At 45.9% G+C, this 23,583-nt stretch overlaps 1 protein-coding gene across 2 annotated transcripts in view; it reads right to left on the bottom strand.

Annotated features, from left to right (window-relative positions):
• Nucleotides 1-22,123, bottom strand: part of FAM135B (family with sequence similarity 135 member B) — a 349,946-nt gene extending 327,823 nt beyond the window's left edge. For both annotated transcript variants that reach the window (XR_012157070.1, XM_073330058.1), the window contains exon 1: nucleotides 21,945-22,123. The gene's annotated coding sequence lies outside the window, so the exon portion shown is untranslated. The remainder of the gene's footprint in view (nucleotides 1-21,944) is intronic.
• Between the last annotated feature and the right edge of the window lie 1,460 nt (nucleotides 22,124-23,583).

Genomic DNA, 23,583 nt, shown 5'->3' with positions numbered 1-23,583 from the left:
AAAAAAACACCCCCCCCCCCCACACACACACACAACTTAGTGCAGTTTCACTTGAAACATTTGTGTTCCAGGAGCAGTTTACACTTGACCACAAAGCAAGTATTTACTCATTCTAGACTCTGTGCAGTAAACTGGGTCACTCTGCAACCTAATTCATCCACTACTGGTCTCCTCACTACATCATTAAATTGTTTTTAAAACGAGAGAGATTCAGCTTGAGTTTTTATTGCACCAACCACCACCTAAGCTGCCCACTTCTCACTACTGCTGAGCTCTTAATTCAGACTTACCTGTGTTCACTGCGAGTACCAGCTGCTAACTCTGTATTCATACCTTCCCAATACAAAGTGCAAGGACTGTGCCCCTCCTACACACTCATTTGCAATCAATCAGCTGGTGAAACCTATGACTCACCCTCTTTGACACAGACTTCAAAGAGACTATTAGCTGCTCTCATGTCAGTTGCAGCCTTAATTAGTTAATACTATTTAAAGGTATCATTTCCCTTTTCCTACCTCCCTGTGATACAGAGGGGTCAGGCTACTTCCTATTCCATCCAGAAGATGCTTGGGAGGAGGCCCCCAGGTAGGACCAAATCCCAAATTCGGATCTGTTGGTTGGCCAGATTCCATAAAAGGAGACAGCCGGGAGACAGCCAGATGGGAAGAAGACTACCCATCCCCCAATTAGGTTACTAGGTGCAGCAGGGGGTCAGGAGTGACTTTTTGTATGTTGGAAGGAAGGGCAACCTGGCTTTGGGGAGCAAAGCCAATTAACTGAAGGGAATAAATTGATGGTCTCCCCCCACATCCCATCAGGCCAAACCCCTTTTCTCAGGTTCACAAAGTACAATAAGCCTTGAAGCCCAGTTCTATTTAAGATCTAGCAGTTTTACTGATAACATACTGAACAAAGAATATTGTCCTGTGGTAGTTCCACCCACTTTCTGGGATCCAATCATCCATCAAAAACGGGCAAGTTTATGAGGCTATAAGCAGTGTTTGGGTCACATTGCACTTGCCACATATAGGAGATAGACGACAAGAATGGGACAGAACAGACTATGCAAAGTAGATCCCTTGCAAGACAAGAGCATATACTATAGATCCCCATGGTACACAGGGCAAACTAGGCACAAAGTTAGCATTTAGCAAACCGGAATGCCACAGTGTCTGGTGGAGGAGCTATGCCAACTGCGTGACAGGGAGAAGGGGAGCAGAGCAGGAAGTCAGCAGCAGGTAAAGGGCAGCATGTGTCCAAGAATCCAGAGATCGAGAGACCAATCCTATCAAGTGCCAAATGACACCAGGGAAGTACCAGATACTCTGAACCCCATTGTATTCTGGGCCTTTCCTATTTGGAGGATCATGTCTAGATACATTTGCATGAAGAATAATGGCAGTGCAGAAATTTAGAACGAAACATGTCACTCATTTCTGAGATACTTTGCTATATCTCAATCTGAAAGTAAGAACCGGCCCTAAGTGTTCTGAAGAGTCCATTTTAGGGAGAGAAGCTTTTGCACAATTCTGGAGGATCTTTCAGGTGGTCTAGTCAGTATCTAACAATTTCAGGGGATACAGAAGCAAAGGGGGGATAGCGGGGAGTATAAATAAAGAGCTATTTCTAAGCTGAAGGCAAGAGGAAAGAGAAGTATTTGGACGGGCTCTGTTGGAATACACCTCAGCGTTTCCAGCTGCATTTTCTTAGCAAATTAGCTTTCAGGATGTGGAATAGGCACTTGTGAAGTTACAGCTGGTGCCAACTCCACTGTGCCATGATGGGAATTTTTCCTGCAAAATAATTTCAGGCTAAAATACAATCAAAGTAAGTAGATGGATATATCTTTGGTCCCAGAAAAGAATGGGGTCCCAATTACTTGCTTATGGAAAGTTTCCATAAGGCAGATATAGGAGAAAAATGCCTCAACAGGCCTTGTATGATGTCAGATGTCTTATTTCAGAAGAGGATGCAGAAAACTCAGTCATAACATGGTCCTCCTCAGAACCAGAATGCCCTCCATTCTAAGGTCAGCCAGGATTGTTTACCATTTTGTCTGTGTGCTGTGATTCAATGTTTTGTACTACCTTAAAGATTTCCCTTTTCAATAGGATAGAAAGTTCCATGCTGAGCTACTGTTATTTTCTACACTCAGGCAAATGAAATTCCCATCACATTCACAATGCAGAGAACATAACAGAACCAGTCCCATCATAAGCTAATTCACTTCTTTTCTAAGACATAGCTGCAAGAGACTAAACACCAAAAATCTTTTCAGATGCCTTTTAAACAAGGATCACACCATGCTCTCTCTCACACACACATGGCGCATCACTTAAAGTATAGCCTATCATCATCCCAGGTCATATAAAGCAGATGGCCCCAGACAAACAAATACATATGATGAGGGATGCATGGGCCAAGGAAAAGAGAGAAGTCAAAGATTACTTCAAGGTTGAGGGACAGAACACAGTAGGTGCCATTCTGTATCAGACCAATGGCCCATCTAGTCTAGGATCCTAGCAGCCAGAAGTCTCAAAAGGAAGATGCAAGCAGTTCTGCAATGGACAATTATGGAATAGCCTGGCCCATCAGGCAAGTTTTGGCTTGATCCAAAGCCTACTGAGCCTGAATGGGAGTTTTTCCATTGATTTGAACAAGCTTTGCATCAGGACTTTAGTATTTGGTTTATGCTCTGAAGTTCAAGGATTTTGATCCCCTATGCTGGTAACTACTACCAGTGCTTTCATTATCCATAACACTTTTTTTTCCCAAAAATGAAATAATCTAAATTGACATATTACCACAGAATATCTGACCTTGTTGATTTGTCAAAATCAAACAGAAAAATGGTTTCACTGGAAGATTTTCAACTAGCTTTGATTTTCAGTATTATCCCACACCACAGACCTTACACAGCCTTAAATTCTATTTGTGCTTTGAGCACAAGCCACCTATCGCTTTATTGAGCTGACCACATAACAGCAGGTCTTCACTCTAGGAGTGGTGACAGTTTACTTAGAACCTCGCAATGGGGATGAGTCATTCAAACTGCTCCTTCCAATGTGCATTATCTTGCATTTGTTGGCAATGAAATTCATTGTTCTTTCCCCACTTTTGTGAGGTCCCGCCAACCTTGACTAAACATAATTGTGTGTCATCTGACAAGTCTGCCACCTCCCTGTTCCCACTCCTCCTTTCCACATAATTGAATAGATTGAACACTGCATTTGGTCTCATGCTAGATTTGTTGAAATTGGATAAAAACTGATAAGCAAATATTCTGAGATGTACGGTTTAAAATGATTAAGGAGAAGAATCCTTCCTAATCCCCTGCCCCTCCTCCCACCAACTTGTAGCATGTAAAAATGGGAACAATTCTTGCAGCAATATTGGTTTTAGGCATTTTGAAATATTTGTTTTAAGCCAATAACCCAGGGGATGATCCCGCAACCACCGAAGTCAATGTGATTTCTCATGGGGTACTACTCATGTGATTATGGGACCTACAGGATCGAGCACTATATCTGGCATTATGGGGGAGGGGAGAGCAAACAATTTAATGCACCTTCTCAGCGTAATACTGAAGGAGCAAGTCCTGTCCTTTTCCAAATAAGAAAAACTTTAGACAATGGGTTTCAGAAGTGGCAGACCTTTTGAAATATGGCCTGCAGGAATGCATGCAACAAACCAGCATCCTGCATACCCAATTCTTTATGCATCCAAAACTCCTGACATCAGTAGCAGTATTGGGAATGAGAAGAATGCAGGACTGGGGCCTAATTGTGTAGGCCCAGATTTTCTATTAATTCAGTGTGCCACAGTTTTTAGGTGATCAACTTACAACATCTTGGGCCTGGTTTTCATGGGTGCTGAGCGCTCAAAACTCTTATCAGTTTTGCCAGGAGTCAGAGGCACTTGGCATACGTGTCCTCCTGCTGGTAATAGCTCACCTTACCTGATCACTCTTGTTACAGTGTGTATGGTAACACCTATTGTTTCATGTTCTCTGTGTATATAAAATCTCCACACTGTATTTTCTACTGCATGCATCCGATGAAGTGAGCTGTAGCTCACGAAAGCTTATGCTCAAATAAATCTTAGCCTCTAAGGTGCCACAAGTACTCCTTTTCTTTTTGCTCTAGGCAAATGGCTGCATGGCAAAGCCGATCAGAAGCTAAGCCATGTTGGCTAAGGGCTTTCCCAGAGCCTGACTGTAAGAGACAGACTAGGGGATGGATTGGCTGCAGCTGAACATGTCTGCGGTCTCTTGCTTTCTTGTATCTCATGGATACAGTCATGAGCATGTCCCTGGGGAGGAAGCAAAAAGACAGAGCTTTGGCTACGAACAGTACTCATGGGAAAGACAGGCATGGATTTCTGAGCATATAAGCTGCTTGCTCTTGTTCATTTCTTGTTCATTGTGTTTGGGGAAACAAGACTTTGGTGCAATCCTGTTTTATTTATAATGAAATACCTCAGTCACAATCAATTTCTTCTGAAGGAAACAAACTGGCAAGGCCCTGAATATTAACTAACCATTCGAGTCAAAGGGGACAATCTATTACAAGTGCGTGAGCACCTCCATGCACACAGCATCTCAGTATTGATCCAAACTATCGAGATACAGCACTTCTCTACAAAGTGTGATACTGAATTCCCCTCTACACTTGCGATTAACATGCACCCCTCATACTACATGCATTACATTTAGCAACACAAAGGAGCTTTTCCCTCCTCGTCCTTCCCGTGGAATTGCACCAACAAACATCAGCCCAGGAACCACAAGCAGAGTGGCAAGCTCACGCGTAAGTTGGTCACTTGAATCAGTGGACCAGCTGTCACACCAAGCCAATAGCCAGACTGAATAGGAAACCTGAAAGACAAATGCTAAAGGCCCGCATGTTGCTTAAAGTGCCACTGAATACAAGCTACACTTCTCCAGCAGAATGGCTCATCGTTCATGAGCATCTCACACTGTGTCCATACAGCAAAAGCCGTGCACGGGCTACCCTGCCCTAGCGACGCTTTCATCCAGCTAGCACAGGGAGCAACAGCAGAGAAGACGGGACAGTGCAGGCTTCAGAGGCTGGAGCCCATAGTGTTCTCTTGTCACTCTTCTCGTTGCCCATGTTAGCTGGATTCAAGCTAGCTCCGGTAGGCTGGCCCCCGTGCAGCTGTTGCTGTAGACATACAGAGTCTAACAACGAGAGGGAGCAGTGAACAACAGCCATATCCTACACAACCGATGCAGACAGGAGCAGAACCATAACATTCTGTAAAAGATCCTTAAGACCAACACAAATTGAAAATTCAGCAAAAAACCAAGGCAAGGAGAGACCCTCAGAAATACCCTGGGGCCCTGCCCCTCTGCGGCAGGCACACCAGGTGTGGGGCAGGCAGGCAGGCTCAACCAGGCAGGATCCTGTGTGGAAGGGCTCAGTGTGGGGGGGTCCAGGTGTAGGGTGAGAGGATACTGTGTGGGTCAACCTGGATACAGGCAGCTCAGTGGGGGGGGTCTAAGGTGTGGGGGGGAATCTGGATGCACAGAGCCTCATTGTGGGGGTTCCAGGTGCAGGGACAATGGGACTCTGCAGGGGCTTCCAAGTGAAAATGGTCAGGGCTCAGCAGGGGGGTCTGGGTGAAACTAATTGGGGGGTCAGTTGTGTGGAGGTCTGGGTATGTGGGTTCAGGGTGGTAGGGCTCATTAAGGTGGGGGTTTGAGTGCAAGGAGCTCAGAGGGGAGTGGTCTGGGTGTAGGGCATCTGAGTGCAAGGTGGCTCCAGATGCAGGGTTTGAAGGTCAATGGGTTGGTGTTAGGGCATGGAGGACTAGGGGATTCTGGGTGTACAGGGTGAGGGTTGGCACGTGAAGTCCAGATGCACAGGGGTTGGGTAGATCGGGGAGCAGCACCCCAAACAGTGACCCCTCCCTCTGTAGCTGAGGAGTGATGATGACAGGAAGCAGGGGAGGATGCTGAGCTCCCTGCAGCTGCGGGAGGTTTCTGGGGGTGGGTCTGAGACAGCCCCAGCCACTCCATGCAGGGGAAGAGGAAGTGCCATCCTCTCCTGCCTCCAGCCCAGCTAGGACTAGCAGCTGATCCCGGCTCAGGGTGGGAGCTACGGACTGGGGTGTCCCCAGCCTTGCAGTGATTTACCTTTCTGCTGGCTGCTCTGAGTGCCTGAAACGATGTACCTGTGCAGCTAGGGAGTGCTGCAAGGCTGCTCTTGCAGCTTCCTTTTGCTCTCTGTGAGAGAGTCATCTTTTCTGTGGAGAAGCAAAGAAATCTGCAGGGGACCTGAATTGTGCACACGTGCAGTGGAGCAGAATTTCCCCAGGAGTATCATCTAGCTATGCATCGAACGTATATTGAGATTAGACTGTATATGGTTTAAGACTGAGAAAAATTGCTGTCTCTAGGCCTGCAGTCAGGATGAACTAGGATTCCCTTGGCAGTGATAGCATACTAGAGAGTAAAATTACACTCACACACTCTAAGCATGTCCCAGATTTAACTTACTGACTCTTTTCCTGACAAGTTAAACATCTAGGCCATACCAACTCTTTGTTCCATGTGGTCTTTACAGTCTCATCTTTTTAGTATTCAGAACTAAGAGTTATCTGAATAAGAAAAGAAAACCTAAATTAATCTTACACAGGGTCTCAAAAAAATGAGACCATTTTCTCTGCAAGGCTTTTCCATGCAATGAGAGCTTCTGTATTTGCTCTTTCCACGTGTCAAAATTTGTCATCTCTGATCTCTTCCGGAAAATGCGTAATGATTTTCAAATTCTGCTCACTGCACATCTACATTACAGCGTGAGAACTATTACAGCCTATCTGCAATCTTTGAAAATGGCTTTGTGTGGAAGAAGTCACCTTGCACACATTGTACCTGTGGCATTGGCCATGTCTGAAGAGCCCTTTGTCATGAAGAAAATCAATACCAAAATAGAAGAAGAGAACAGCGAGTGAACACAATTACAGTCCTTCCCTTTGACATTACTGGAACTATTTACACTTCCTCCAGACTGAGACATTCCCCTCGCACCTCATACTACTAATTCATTAAACATTATATTGATACGGAACCTTCTATCCCTAAAGATTGCAAAGTGCTAGATGAACACAGGGACTACTCCTTCGTCGCATGGCTGGTCCTTGAGTTCTTTACATACTCGTATGGATTAAGGGGTTCTGAACAAGTCATTGATCAGATGAAGGGCTGGTAGTACCACCTATTAATATTGCCCCACACTTCCAATACAAGACCCTGTTCTCAGTTGCTTCTAACTTTGCCGAATTTCAACTATTCCCAAATGGCTGAAATTTTTCATGCTTTGTGTCTGCACAGGTCAAATATTTGTAGATAGTGGAACCATTTTGGCTGAAACTGTTTCCATGGACAAGACTAGGAAAACTATACTGCTGTGCAATATTAAAAATAATAAAATCAATCAGGCAACCTTCTCTTTGAGGTGCCCTAGCGCCGCCATTCTTTGGAACTGGGACTTGAAATTTGGCAGGGGTGGCCTTCGTGTCAGAGACATGCCCTTTGTCACCCTGTGAAAATCTTTCAAAATTTGGACCAGTTATAAGTCTTTGGGGGAGGGGGGGATCTCAGTTTGCACAGGCTTAGTAGAGACTTCTTCGACTTAAGCAACTAGAATCTTTGAAGATTCAGGGTGCCCTGAGCATGCTTCATCGTGGCAATCTGAATTCTGGCATTTCCTAATTTGAGTGCTTGACTTTGTAATTTTAACAATGTCCATTTATCTTTGGGGAGTTTTATGTGTAATATACATATAGGGTGAAACCTTGGCCTCCCTGAAGTCAAAAGGAATTTTCCCATTAATTCAATGAGGCCAGGAACTCATTGATAAAAGGAATCCACTTCATCTGCCTCTGAACTGCAGCCACTTCTGGGATGTAACACAGCACCTGTTTTAACTGTGCCCCCCACCCCAGAAATGCATAATATGAACTATCCAAACAGAAACTGCAGAGTTTGGGGTGTGGGAGAGGGCTATTTAGGGAGGCAAAATCTGAATTACACAAGATAGACTTGGGACCAATTATTTGTATTGCAGTGGGATGTAGAGGCCACAATGAGAGATCAGGCTCCACTGTGCTAGGCATTGTATAAACCACATATGATGGACTGACCTGGCACCAAAGCATTTACAGTACAAGCCTTTTGACCAGCCTCATGAAGAAAGACAGGACAAGACTGAACTGCGTAAAGTAAGATTAGGGGTTTGTCTGTACACTGAAGTAATGTGCTCTCCGGAGAAATGATTTCTAAAGTGTGCTAACATGCTGCCTGTTAATTGGTATATGTAGCCCCCTCCTTCACCCCAAACCCCTTATCCCCAGCCCCACCCCAGAGTCCCACACCCCCAGCCAGAGCCCTCAGCTGCCCCCCTGCCGCACCCCAATCCTCTGCCCCAGCCAGGCATCCCCTCCTGCACCCAAACACCCTCCTGGAGCCTTCACCCCCCCACACACCCCTACACCCTGATCCCTCCTGCACCCCAAACCCCTCATCCACAGCCCTACCCCAGAGGCTGCACCCCCAGCCAGAGTCCTCATCCCCCTGCACCCCAAACTCCTGCTCCAGCCCGGAGTACTCCCACACCCTGAACCCCTCATTTCTGGGCCCACCTGGAGCCTGCACCCACAGCCCATACCCCCCTGAACCCCAGCTCCCTGCCCCAGCCCAGAGCCCTCTCCCACACCCCAAACCCTTGATCCCCAGCCCCACCTCAGAGCCTGCAACCCCAGCCGGAGCTCTCGCCTCCCTCCCGCACCCCAACCCTCTGCCCCAGACCAGTGAAAGTGAGTGAGGGTGGGTTAGAGCGAGCAACGGAGGGAGGGGGGACGGAGTGGGTGCAGGACCTCAGAGAAGGGATGGGGCAGGGGCAGGGCGTTCACTTGTCTGATTAGAAAGTTGGCAACCCTACGTACCTCAAGGTGTCATAACAGTATCCTAGCCAGCCACTATGGACAACTAAGAACAAGTCAGAAGCGTCTCCTCTCAGAAGGTACACCTGCCTCTGCGACACACACACACTGCAGAGGAAACAAGCCCCACTCAGTAAAAAGAATGCTCTTAAAGACCACTCTGCCTTGGCTCTAGCCAAGATGTCATTGCTAAGCTCAACTTCATCTCCCCTCCACCCCCCCACCCGCCATGTGCTACACATCACCCACCTTGGAGAATCTTTCTGCTGGCTTCATAGCCCCGTGTTAAAGCTCCTTATCCTCAGCTTTAAGGCTTTTCACAACGATGTCTCTGACTACATGACTTCTCTCATGTCTCCCACATGTCCCAGGTGCTCTGCCCTCACTACTCCCCTTGACACAGGCGCACAGGTAAGCCGCACTGAAGGGCCAAGTCCTGCGCTCAGTGAAGTCAGTGGAAGTTCTTTCTGCTCACTTCCATGAGGCAGGGGGTGAGATGCAGAATGGCCTTCCCTTGTGGGTGCTCATGCTGGCTGAGAGGGCAGAAAGGCCCATGGTGCTTGCTTTGATTCTTCCCTCTTCTGCACCAGGCTCAGCCCAATCTAACTGAATTGGTAGGCATGGGAGGCAGGAGAATCAGGACCTGTGTCTTGCACAGCCTGGGCCCAACGCTGATCCCAGTGACTTCAGTAAGTGTAAGATCAGGCCCCATATGGTCATACCTCCACAGACTAAGAGTAGCATACAGAGGGGACATGTTTGGTGGAGAATGGGGTGGGGGCAGGGCAGGGTCAAGGAATAGACTTACCCCAGATCCTTGGCTGTAAACAGTTCAGCCAGTGGCCACCATCTTTTATACAGCATGGGGAAAAAATGTCATGCTATTGCAAAAAGGAAATGCAATTTTGGGTTGCAATTAACAGAGGCATAACATGCAAGTCACAGGACTTGATGGTACTGCAGCTCAGGTCTAACCAGCACCAAGCAGAGCTGTATTGTGCCCAATTCTGGTCATTGTTTTACAGAATGGTGTAGAGAAACCGGAAAGGATCCAGAGGTGCACAAAAAAGATGATCAAAAGGATGGAATGCAATCCATATAAGGAAAGGCTGAAGGAACTGGGTATAGTCAGTTTAAAAAAGAGGAGAGTAAGGGGGGGAATGATAGTGGTCTTTGAAAACTTGAAAGGCTGTCATAAAAAAAGATGGAAAAAGTTGTTCCCTTGCCAGAGAGTGCAGGACAAGAGGCAATGGGTTCAAACTACAGCAAAGCAGATTTAGATTAAATCTCAGGAAAAGCTTCCTAACTGGAAGAACAGTAGGACAATGGAACAGACCTGCCTAGGGAGGTTGTGGAAGCTCCTCCATGGGAGGTTTTCAAAAGGAGGCTGGAGAGCCATCTGCCTTGGATGGTTTAGACACAACAAATCCTCCATCTCAGCAGGGGTGTAGACTAGGGGATCCTTGTGGTCCCTTCTAACCCCATGGTTCTATGATAGGAGTAAGACCTCTTCCCTAGGCACAGTACCATAGGTAACAGGCCTGGCACTGGGGCACATCCCTGGGACACCGCATGCACACAGGAGGAGCTGCCTGCCTCTCCACAGTTCAGACTGCAGTTTGTGTGGTTTATTGGAGCCCTACCCTTTACCCAGTGCTCCCCAGTACATAGGGCGCCTGTGAAGCCACTTACTGAGTAGCCAAGGAAGACACCAGCTGTATGAATCACATCCAACATCTAGGACAAGTGAGCATCTCCCTCCTAGCCAGCCTGCCCACACCCTGCCTCCACCAGCATGCCGCTGTAGGTGTTAGGGTTATACAGTTGTCTATTTTTAGTTCCTCTAGCAGCGACTATTTCTGCATTCTGAATTATGATGTGATTTATCCCACTTTGTCTCTCATTTAGAATGTTATTATTAGCCGAGCTGAAACAATGCACTCAGCACTGTACATTTATTAAAGTGCTAATGTCATTCTCTCCCACCATGAGTCACCTAAAGCAAGACAGTGCTCCATTACAGCACTACTGGTAAAATCTGATCATTTCCCAGTGGTTTATTCCAAAAACAAAAAAATATTTGACTTGTAATCCAGTCAGGATTCATTCCCCGTTTTTCTTGTGACATTTACCACACCAAAAGCTACTGAGACCACTATTGTATTCCCTTAGCGCCAATCCTCCAGTCCCTTTCCTCCAAATATAACCCCTCTGGGGCCACTTCATCCTACATCTCCCCTGCCTACTCATCCAGTATCCGTCTTCACTGCTCTTCTCTCCACACATCATTAAAGGTCAACGTGTTGAACTTATTGCTAAGGGACACTGTGATGGCCAAACGTGTAACTAGGTTAAAAAAAGTTAGAAAAGTTCATGGAGGGTAGGTCCATCAATGGTTATTAGCTAAGATGGTCAGGGGCACAACCCCATGCTCCGGGTGTCCCTAAACCTCCAACTGCCAGAAGCTGGACTGGACGACAGGGAATGGATCAGACATAATCACCCTGTTCTGTTCATTCCCGCTGATGCATCGGGTAGCGGCCACTGTCAGAAGACAGGATACTAGGCTAGATGGACTGTTGGTCTGGGCTAGTATGGCTGTTCTTATATCACTCTGGCATTCATAATGCACTACTTAGTTTTTGACCTCTCTCCATAACTTTCTTCTGGGCTGGATCCCAGGCCCACTGCAGCCTATGGAAATAGCTGCATTGAATTGATGGGCTTTGCATTAGGCTCTCTGAAACAGGCTGAGTCACTTCTTAATCTTCCTTTGCTCCTAAATTGTAGGTTATCTTCCTTGAAAAACCTATTGCAATACTGGGCTCACTCCTACTCCTATTAAAGTCAATGTCCAGAGTCCTATTAACATCAGTTGTCCAGGGTCAAGCCAAGCATGCATGAAGATAACTATGAAATGTTCTTGTTTGTACCATCTACCCTGCAAACTGCACCCTGACAGAGCCTAGCGTCAACACAGCTGCAGAGGGAGAGAAAAATGAAAAGGGATACAATGGTGAGCTAGGGACAAAAGACGTTTTCAGCTGAGATGGAGACACAAAGGAAATAAATGATGCTATAGTTTTTCTTGTTGTACAATAGATTTACAAAGTATAATATGGGCCACAAACTGCTTTCAGACCTCCACAGACCTGCCACAGAGCCCCAGATGAGCAGGATTTGGTACACAGCTAACTCACTTAAAGTCCCATTCCAGTCAGTTGCATAAGTCAGATGTGACTCCATATAACTTGGTATAATTGAGGGCCGCATGCCATAGTAAAACAGAGGGCTATAGAAATGAATGAGCAGTACAGAAGTAACCCACTGGTCAGTGTGTATTACAGATCACATTCTGTGCCTTATCCACAGATGATGCAAGTCTGCAACAGCCCCAGCCACATAGCCTGGCTCTGAGCTAAAGCTGTAGCAGCTTCCCCTCTCCTTCCCCCGCTTAAGCACTGGTGGTCCCTGGTTTGATCATGTCAGCCAAAATGGCAGCTATCGAACAGGTCCACCCCAAAACTTGTGTGTGTGTGTGTGTGGAGGGCCCTAACCTTCACAATACAGTAGAACATCAGAGTTACAAACTGACTAGTAAACCACACACCTCATTTGGAACCAGAAGTACACAGTTAGGCAGCAGCAGAGACAAAACAATAAAAAGCCAGTACAGTACTGCAACAAAAATGATTAAGGGTATGAAACAGCTTCCGTATGAGGAGAGGTTAACAAGACTGGGACTTTTCAGCTTGGAAAAGAGACGGCTAAGAGGAGATATGATTGAGTTCTATAAAATCATGACTGGTGTAGTAGAGAAAGTAGATAAGAAAGTGTTGTTTACTACTTCTCATAACACAAACCTGTCAAATGAAGTTAATAGGCAGCAGGTTTAAAACAAATAAAAGAAAGTATTTCTTCACAAAATGCACAGCCAACCTGTGGAACTCCTTGCCAGAGGATGTTGTGAAGGCCAAGACTATAGCAGGGTTCAAAAAAAAAAAACCCACCACACTAGATAAGTTCATGGAGGATAGGTCCATCAATGACTATTAGCCAGGATGGGCAGGGATAGCGTCCCTAGCCTCTGTTTGCCAGAAGCTGGGAATAAGCAACAGGGTGTGTATCACTTGATGATTACATGTTCTGTTCATTCCCTCGGGGGCACCTGGCACTGGCCACTGTCCGATGACAGGATACTGGGCTAGATGGACCTTTGGTCTGACCCAGTATGGCCATTCTTATGTGCTCTGTTAAACATAAACTACTAACAAAAAAAAATTGAAGGCAGCATTTTTCTTCTGCATAATATCGCTTTGAAACTTTACTAAGTAAATGTTCAGTTTGAAAGCTTTTGAAAGACCAACTGTAATGTTTTGTTCAGAGTTACGAACAACCTCCATTCCCAAAATGTTTGTAACTCTGAGGTTCTACTGTAGTTGGGTCTCCAAGAATCCCCTCCTGAACAAAAAACCTGTGGTCCCTTCTAACCCTATAATTCTAAGATTCTTACTACAGAAGCACCTTCTAAAGTAGAAAGTAGTCTGACTCTAGGTGGTATCTCCTTTTTTGGAAAATCCACAGGGTCATTGTGGGGAACAATATGAGGCCCTTTTGACCTACCCAGCCTACTGCCTCCCTCTGCCAAACTGCCCAGTCTCTTCCTGTTCCCAGCCTCACAGGACAGCTATCTATGGAGCCCTGGAAAGACAGATGACCCCCCCACTCCTCACACAGGAGAGCTTGGGCCCACTGTTTGTATCTTCCCCCTTGTCCATTTACTATTGTGCTAGAAATAATTCATTGAAATGAGATCTCATAATGGAATCCCGTACTTAAAAAATTACATGCACACACCAAAACAAATAAATAAATAAATAAAATAATCAATAATGCGGCCCTTTTATGTGAAGAAAACAGGCAAACCCATCAGACACAGCACAGAATTCAGGGATCTAGGCACAGCATTTAGAATGGGATTTATCCTGTGACTTTCCAGTAGCCATTTGTGATGAAGTTAATGCCACTTTGTGAACTCTTATTATTTACTGGGCCCCAATGCCATACTATTAAAACCAGAAAACCTCCATGTCAACCCAATGGGATCATTCCTCATGTACGATCTCAGCAATATTACGATATGTACTGGGGTAGAGAATAAAGCTTTGATCAGAAGTAAGGCCCCATTGTGCGCCAGGCACTTTATCCACCTGCAAGAAAAAGCCAGTCCCTACCACAAAGAGTTTACAATGTTAGTATCTAATGAGAGATGACTGGTGGATGTAAACAAAAAGCAGAGAGAGGATAAAGGTAAGGGAGGACAGGATTGTGGTCAGGGTCCCAATCCTGCAGTGGGCCCACACAGATACTCTTTGTAGAATCAGAGCCTCTGAGATCTTGATCTCTTTGGTACTAAGGAAATATCCTGCTTATAAAAGACTCAGAAAAGTTAAATGTGGATACTCTTGCTCTCCTCTTTAAGAAATAACTCTTAGAAAGATATTTGATTTCTGTATCCTTCACATATCAAAAATACAAATTTACAATAGTACCTGTCAACAACTCATTGACATGGACTCAATATTGTTTGGTGGATGTATCACACCTGATAAATATGCAACTCCATGGGGGCAATAGAAAGACTGAGACCTGCTCCTTGGCTTACATATAAAATTCAACACACTGCTGCGTGCTAGATACCAACAATTAATTTAAAAGAAATATCCAACAGAAACCAGTCCTCTTCCAGGTAGAATGTGCTCAGTCAGTGGAAATATCACATAGGAGCTTTGGCTCAGGTACACGTTTTCCAAACAAATGGAATAAAGTTACGGCCTGATCCTAGGAGGTGCTGAGTGAATATAGGAGACACTTAGCACCAGGTCACAATGTAACAGACAGCAGCTACCTAGGAACTTCACCTGGTGTGCAACAATATGGCCAGTGACTCCTTAAAAACCTCATGGTCACAGTGGGGATAGAGTTCAGTTCCGCACGCAACAGAAGCGCAGGCTCCTAGCGCTTAACCTAAAGGAGAATCTCTACTATGTGTTGGCAATCTATAACATAGAGACAACCAGTTCTGATTCATGCATTCCTGAGCAGTGGTATATTATATAAATTTTACACACACAAGCCAGTCCCTTGCAATGTCATTAATAATAAAAACTAATAACATTTAGTCATGCATTTACAATGTGTATATTCCCAAACATGTTTGGGAATACAACAAAACAGAGGACTGTTACAAAAAACGGACAGTCAGGAGTCACCAAACACCAAACTGCTGCTCACCTGACCCTAATCCCATTCCTCTAACCTTCTACAGGAGTGATTAAACAACTGTAATGTGTCACAACTAGAAAACTATTTAAAAAAACAGGATATGGTAATTATGTATAGTGCCCTATCATCCAATGAAGTGAGCTGTAGCTCACGAAAGCTTATGCTCAAATAAATTGGTTAGTCTCTAAGGTGCCCATGAAAGCTTATGCTCAAATAAATTTGTTAGTCTCTAAAGTGCCACAAGTACTCTTTTTCTTTTTGGGGATAGAGACTCACACGGCTGCTACTCTGAAACCTGGAATTTCCATATTGCCCTTCCTTAGGAAGCTCAATCTGCAATCAGCCAATAGAGAAGTAAAACTGCAGAACAACAGAGTCACTAACATTGCAGGCACTAATGATAGGATTAGAAAGGGAATAAAATTATATCCCTTGGATTTAGGTTTGGAAGAAAGCAACCTGTGACTCATTCTCTAGGCGGGCTGAGATCAGGCGTGTCACCAAGTTGATGAAATTGACCTTTTGAGACAGGGCTCAGAGCAACATAGCAACTGGAACTGCCCTTTGGTAGCCCCAACACGTTACCACCTGGAACAGTGTTAGCAAAGGTCTTGCTGGAGGTCAGGAACGGCTTCCTCCAGAGAGGATGTAGAGCAGTGCTACTCAAAGTGGTGGTCCGCGGACCAGCAGCCTTTGGCTGCCGGTCTGAGCGCACAGTGGAAAAAAAAATTGTCGGTCCCCCACGTTAGATAGCTTGAGAAGCAGGAATGTAGAGCACTGCCAGTATGCAAGGGAGGGAGTTGGATCCAGAGTAGAATACAGGAACTAAGCAGGAAACTTCAACCATAATGGCAGGCTAGTTGCCTGCTTGGACACAAGCACCCGGTACACATACAAGAAAATACAACCTCACACATTGCAGAGAACAGGGAGGGGCTGTGAAGTGTGGATCCACAGCAAAAAACACGCCCAGAGTCTGGCAGAGAGGGCTTTTTTCGTAAACCCCACTTACGTCAACATATGGAGGGCGAACCTGGTACCTGCACAGCTGAAGCTGTGAACACTGACAGACCCTCAAAGTCTCCAGTGAGATAGCCACGAGAAGGGGCCGTGAGAGGAGACACTCGCCTCTCATGAGCACCTCCTGCACTTGCTCTCTGCCCCTGGCCAGCTGTTAACCTCCTCAGCTGCATCTTCAGTGGCCGAGCCCTCCAGCCAAGTCACACACCGCCAATACGCACAAACAATACCAGAGTAAAAGGTCCAACAGGGCCCGTCTCTATGCCCTTGTTAACATCTACTGCCCTGTCTTTGGGCTCTGTCCTCAGCCCTCTCTGTACTAGCTTTAACTCTGTGCCTGCCCTGGTATAGAGCAGTGCCCCCAGGGCTTTCTCTCTGGAGATTCCTAGCCTTTACCTCAGCTCTCAGCCAGGTCACGCCTTCAAATTCAGTCCCCTTTAGGGATGGGGGGCAAGAGGAACAAAGTTCCACAAATGGTTGGCCCTCTGCAGGTTCTTCAGGCCCATCCTTGAGCCCTGTACATAGGCTTCTAAACAAAACTTGTCCCCTTCTGAGGGTTTTGGCCACTTTGCCAGTGCAGGGGACCCGGGCCAACTCACTACTCCAGATTCCAACCCGGGGACCCTAAAAACGGCAGCCCCATGCTGCTCCCTTTAACGCCATTGCTGCTGCTATTCCCTGGGGCTCTTCCCATGTAGCCCCCTCCTCTTCACCTTTACCTCAGGGTTCTCTATTCCCTCTGTAAGGGGACTGTTGCCCCCTTACTAACATTCAGTGGGGGTGTTTTAGTTGCTAGCTCCCAGTACTAAAAAGGGGGAAGGGTCAATGGGGAATCAGGACCCTGAGACTGCCAGCCCCCAGGAATAATGGGGAGAGGCCAATGCTCCAGGTCAGCCTGAATGACAGGGTGGGCAGGCTAATCAGGGAGTCAGGAGGCCAGGGAGGTCCTGTCCTCCGTGTGAGCTGGATTTGCCTGGGTCAGACAGAGTGGGGCCGAGCTAAGGAGAAAGCAGGGGCCTGAGCTGGGGAGTAGAGCTGTGCCAGATCCAGAGGGAGCAGACCCTGTCCTGGGAGCAGAGCTGCAGCCCCAAAGCCAGAGGCACAGCCCAGAGAGAGCAGACTTGCCCTGGGAGCAGAGCTGCAGCAACCAGAGCCAGAGGGGCCAGAAAAACAGCCCACAAAGCAGGTCAGTGCTGGGAGCAGAGTCCCAGAAGCAGCCTGCAGAGCAGACCTGTCCTGGGAGCAGAGCTGTAGCAACCAGAGCCAGAGAAGCAGCCCAGGGAGCTGGAGGCAGAGCAGCAGCCGTGCTGAAGTAGAGTGGAGCTGAGGATGGAGCAGTCCGGAGCCGGGTGTTGTGACCAGCTGGGGAGAGCAAGGGGGGACCCTGGGCAGTGGGCCTAACACAGGGAGACGCCTCAGCCAGGAGGCTCTGCAGGCTAGAGTTGAAGGGGGATTGGTAACCCTGACAAGGCACGAGCAATGCTGGGAAGAAGGGCCCTGCCACCTAGAGCCTGTGGCCACCACCAGAGCGAGTGTCCAACCCACAGCATCCCTGCAGCACGGCCAGGGCCGGAGAAGGAGGCCTGGGACTTACAAGGAACAGACTGTGAACTGCCCGGACATTCCAGAGACACCGTTTGTGATGTTCCCTGCCACAGAGCGGGTTGATGTGTTTCCTTTAACCTTTCTCATTTTCCCTTATTCTTTTTAAAATTAATTGTCAATTAAGTAACTTGCATCTGCTTTAAATTGTATGTAATGGTCAGAGAAGTGCCCGGGGCAGAGAGAGTACCCCAGAGTGGGGACACCCTATCCCCTGTCCTAGGTGACCACAGCAGGGTTGGGGGTCGAGCCCCCCAGGAATCCTGGGCCCAGCCTTGTTGGGGTTACGAGGACTCTGCCAGACAGGAGAGTGGAAGGGGAGTCCTCAAGGGCAGGGAGGCCACTGGGTAAAGGAAGTGGGAGCGAGGACTCAGATCCTTTCGCTAGCCCACTTCTCCGGGGTAGTGCAGAAGCCAGGAAAGTTCCCCACAATAGCGGGACTATTCCCCTGCTTACACCTCCTTGAATGGGTCTCTCCCAGGATGCTTTACCCATAGCCTCAGCCTCTCCCTCTCTGGTTTCAGACAGTGACTGACCTGCTTAGACCCTGTAGCTCCTTTTATCTGAGCCTGCTGTGCTCTGATTGGCTGCTTCCTGCAGCCTTTCTAGGCAGGTCTGGAGGACCCACTTTCACTGCTCCTTCCTGGGAGCAAGGTGTGGTACGATGACAAGGCCTCCAGCAGGGGTCCTCAAAGGGCCTGTTATACCCAGTCATAGGGACAAAGATCTACATTGTATTAGCATGGGTTACGTTGTATTTAGGATGTGTGGTTCTGTCGCATATCCAGCAGGGAACAATCTTTCCCTGACAGGGAGATGGATTAGAGGGGTTGATCCCTTGAGTTGCGGAGGCCCCATATCTCCCTTTAATTCCAAAGGGACCACAGCAGACTGCTGCTTAGCATCTCTGAAAATATTACCCTGGATCACCTTGCAATCCTTTGCCATAACTAATTTCTCTGTTTTTTATTAAAAACCTGATTTTACCCAGTTAAAAGGGCATGCCACTTAAAATACTGAGACAAGAAAAAATAAAGGGGAAAATTAGAGTAAAAACAAATTTTCTTCAAAGCCTCTAAATAAAATGAAGATGAATTAAAAAAAAAACAACAATATCAGATACGTTGTTCACCAGCAATGAAGAATCACTTGCCAAATAGTACCAAGCAGTGTCATGTGGAACATGGCAGTTTCCCCTACACTTATAAGAGGAAATTAGCTGCTGTGTCTCAGAAATTATTGTTGCAACTTGTTGACAAAAGCTGACTTTGATGACAGCTACCATAAACGCCTGATTTTGTTCTAAGCTCCATTGAGATACAATGGAGGACTAATGAAAAAGAAACTGGATTTTTAAAAGATAGTTAATACCTTTAGGTACCAAAATAGCATTTTTCCCCCAGAACAGTGCCAGATACCAATGCTAGATGGTCGTCAAGAGTCCAACCCTTAACTTCCAAGTACAAAGACAGACAGACTATATGTCCTTCCACATTAGCATGAAATGGTAATATAAAACAAGCCATCTGATACAAGGAAAATCCTCTCCTAAGATTCTAGTTTGAGTAAGTGGGGGGGGGGTAATCACTGTCAGCTGGAAGTGTTGGCTGGCCCTGAATATTAAAAATCAGTTATTCTAGGGGTACATCTACACAGTGATAACTCCCCCCCACCCCAACATCTACATAGCAATTTTACAGTCCAGAGCCCGAGCCCTGCAAGCCCGAGTCATCTGAGCCGGACAAGCCGCAGGTTTTTTATCACTGTGTGGATACACCCTAAGTGCCTCACACCCTGACTGTTTACAATTACATGGATACAAACGCTAAACACTGGACTGACTCTCCATAAACTGACAGCACTTTCCATCTCTCACACTGATTTTATAGGAGCATTGCTTTGCTATAAACACACTGATTTCCTGCCTTTTCTAGAGCTGTTTTTTAACAGAAGTTTTGCAGCCCCATAGTAATCCGGTGTCAGCATATATACAGTGCTGGCTTCTATGAAATCATTCGCCTCCAGCTAGCAGCAAAGTAATAATTCAGAATATTTTGTGGACATTGTGTGTAATCTCAAAGCCCCTTGACCTTTAATCATTTGTTTGCACTGATGAAATATTCACTCTGCTTCATTCTTTACAATGTTCCCTCTTGATTATGTGCTTGATATCCCTACAACAGGTATAAAACTGATTAAAATGCTGCAGCTGATTTATCACCACCATAAACATGATCCAGTTCAGGTTCCTATTATTGCATTTTTTCCCCTGACCCATCCTCTCCAAGACATATCATTGCAAAAGAGGGTTCCCAAAATTATTATAGTCTCTAGCCTTAAAACAGGAAATCAAACGTGGCCAAACATATATCGTAGATCTTGCCAAGATATCCTAGTGGACGTCATCCAGCGACCTATGGTTTCACAGTACACAGATTTAATTAGAACGAGGACCAAAAATCAGCCCTTCTAATTATACTTGGCTATTTTAAAATACTTTTATTAATAAGGCCAAACATCCTCTTATGGAGAAGTCCTATAGATTTTAATAACAATGATATCGAGATGGTGCTAGGGAAATTACTCTGCAAGTCTACAGAATTGGATTCTGAATGTTAATCTCTATACATGTTTTTTAACCCATCCTATAGAATTCCAGAGCAGGGATGTAGTTATCTGTCAATTTCTACAGCACTTTCTCTATCAGGGTGATCTGTGTATATTCCGTGCTTCACAGCTTGTGTAAGTAGTGTGTATTACATATGAGAGAGAAATAATGGGCATGATTCTGAGATATGTTCGGTGCCTCCCGCAGGGTGCAGAACACCTCCAGTTCCTGTTGATTTCAGTGGGCTTTGCAGGATTGGGACCCATTCTCTATCATTGTTCAACATGAAGGCAGGTGCAGTTTAGCCATGGCTACCTCACATCTAGATCACTCCCGGAGCATAATTATGAACCAGAAGCAGGGTTATAATTTTGACATTTCATGGGTACGACTTTGCTAATGTCTGGCTCGCTTTTATTGAAATGCTGATTGTCATTACAGTGAAGTACATTTCCAACCAGGCAGGCAGTGATAACCAGGGTGGGTGGGGGGGGAGGAGATAGCTGCTGACGTCTCTATCTCTCCTTACTGCTGCAAAAAAATATTAGTTACGTGTAAGTGGAAAGAGCTCTCTGCAGTCATTACATAGCATACAGTTACCACTTGGCTTCAACTTACTTTTACCCTCTCCACAAACACTCACTCTCTCAGCACGATACAAGTTTTCATATGGGCATTGCATGGCATTTTTATTTATTTGTGTGTTCAATGAGGATTAATTTCCACACTCGTCTTTGCATTATTGCTGATCTTTACTCGTTTTAAATGCACCCAATGTATGTTTTTCTATATATTGATCCAGTGAGTTTCCCTTATTTCTTACTCATTACATTTTTTTTTTTAAGATAGGAAGTACTGAACATTTTGGTAAGTATTTTTTTTAAATTATTGTTAATAGCTATGACGACCTTAGTGTTACTGCAACTATTTACTTTTATTTTAAAGCATGTAACACAACCCTTTCAGTGACAGATTACAATGAGGTTGCCTCTCTAGCCCATACACACACACACACACACCTATATCTTACAGATCTCTCCTAAATATGACCCAAAGAATTTATTCTGTGCACTGAGGAGAGAGAAATGCACTGTTGTCTGGATTATTTTTTTCAGAGGGTTATTTATTGCTATGTCGACCTTTGCTTCATCGCAACCCTTCACTTTTATTTTGGAGCACACAGCTCGAATCGTTCATACTCGGATCACGTTGTGTCCCCTGATCACCCCATTTCTAATCAGTCTCACTGGAATATTACAGGGATTTATTATTTTTCATATATGGGGGGAGGTGGAGAGAGGGTCTGTATGGCAAAGATCGCAAAACATGCTTTGGAAAACATGCTTGGTTGAAATGTCATTAAAATGCCTTTGAAACAAGAGAGCCAATAAACTAGCAATATGCACACATACACAAAACTGAACTGATCAAGGGGAGAGTTTGCAAGCAGCACAGCTGATCTTACCTGGGTCTTTGTGGGGTCCTCCCTCAACACACTCCCTCCCGCTCCCCGTAGGAAACAAGGTTGTGGTTACTGCTGCTGGTGTCGATGGAGCAGGTACAGAAAGGCAGTGGGCTGATTGCAGTCCCTACTGCTGGGCTCTGGCTCCTGTCAGGGCTGCTGCTGCTGCTCCTGCTCCCGGTACTGACGATGCCGAGGAGGAGGAGAATGAGTGAGGAGGAGGAGGATGGTGATGGTGCTGATGCTGTTGCTATGGTTACTGAAGTCGGCGGCAGCACCACTCAGTGCAACAGCTGCTCCAGCTCCGGGTTCTTTCAGACACAGGCTGTGGCGGAGCTAGGAACAACAACAGTAATAAATGCCCACTCTTCTCCAGCACTCACTTTCTCCTGTTCTTTTGATTATTATGCTGCTGCTGACACTAGTGTGGAGCAGGGTCTAGCGCTCTGGCTCTGTGATCAGGTCCATGATTGCAATGCCTGGGTGATCCCGTCGCTCAGCAGCATGCTGGAAGCAGGTTAAAGGGACAGTAGTAGCAGCAGCAGGAGAAGGGGATGGAAGAGAAGGAGACTTTGAAAAAAGGGCCCAAGACATATCCCCAACCCCTTTTCTATCCCCATTTGGGGAAAACATTAATGCATAGAGAATGGAGTTTGCCCAGCTCTGGGAATCTGCAGGACAAGGAGGGAGAGAACTAAGCTGAATGGGCTACTTACTGGAGACCTTATTAGCAAGAACTAGGACCCAAACAGCAAGAGGGGTGGGACTGCTACACATCAGAAGTTAGGGAGTGTTTGTCTTCAAATACAGTACAATATCACACGGAGCATACAGATGTAATCCTCTGGAGTCTTACCCCAGCCGAGTTTTACACAATGTCTTACTTTCTAAGAAATACCCATTTTAAGCTCAAGTTTTCTCAACTCCATCTTTGCCCAAGGTGCAATTTTTTGGAAAGTTTGAGGGAAAAGTCCTTCTCTGAGCTATGGGGGGGGGGGAGGCTGGGGAAGTTACATAGTTTATGCTTTTTTAAAAAATGGTATGCACACATTTGAACAGGGCCAGGTTAACGACTGTTGATGGTTAGAAGCTGAAATTCAGTGTGAATGTGATAAATCAGTGCCTTCCCCTGCTTTGAAAAAATAGACTGAATTAAAATTTTCCTGTGATTTGCTAACCTTGCTAGCTAAGCACAACAAAGCAAAGGGGGGTTTTCAAAAGTTCACTCAACGTGGATATTTTTTTAATTAAGTCAGGAGGCATCCTGCAAAAGAGAGATTAACTGACCACTAGTTAGGCAAACAGGGTGAATACAGTCAAAAGGTATTAGCTCCTAACTTCTATTGAGGCTCCTAACTTTCCGTGAATGCTTCCTTTTGTGCATTCAGCCCCAATGTTCCAAACTGCTTAGAACCTGACTGCTGTCTCTTAACCTGCACCTTTGAGGCTAATGAACTGCTCACATGAGTAGTAAGAGCTAGGTTTGTTCCTAAACATATCGCTCAGGGGCAGATCCTGAGCTGGTTTAAATCAGGGTATCGCCACTGGTTTAAATGGCACTACGCTCACTCAAACCAGCTGAGGATCTGGCCACTTTAATTCGCGACCCTGCTTGTAATACTGAACCAAATTCTACTTCCTT

The sequence above is a fragment of the Lepidochelys kempii genome, chromosome 2 (genome assembly GCF_965140265.1).
Source record: "Lepidochelys kempii isolate rLepKem1 chromosome 2, rLepKem1.hap2, whole genome shotgun sequence".
Lineage (NCBI taxonomy): Eukaryota > Metazoa > Chordata > Testudines > Cheloniidae > Lepidochelys > Lepidochelys kempii.
The sequence above is the reverse complement of the archived record's forward strand: the minus strand, read 5'-3'. Positions and strand labels throughout refer to the sequence as shown.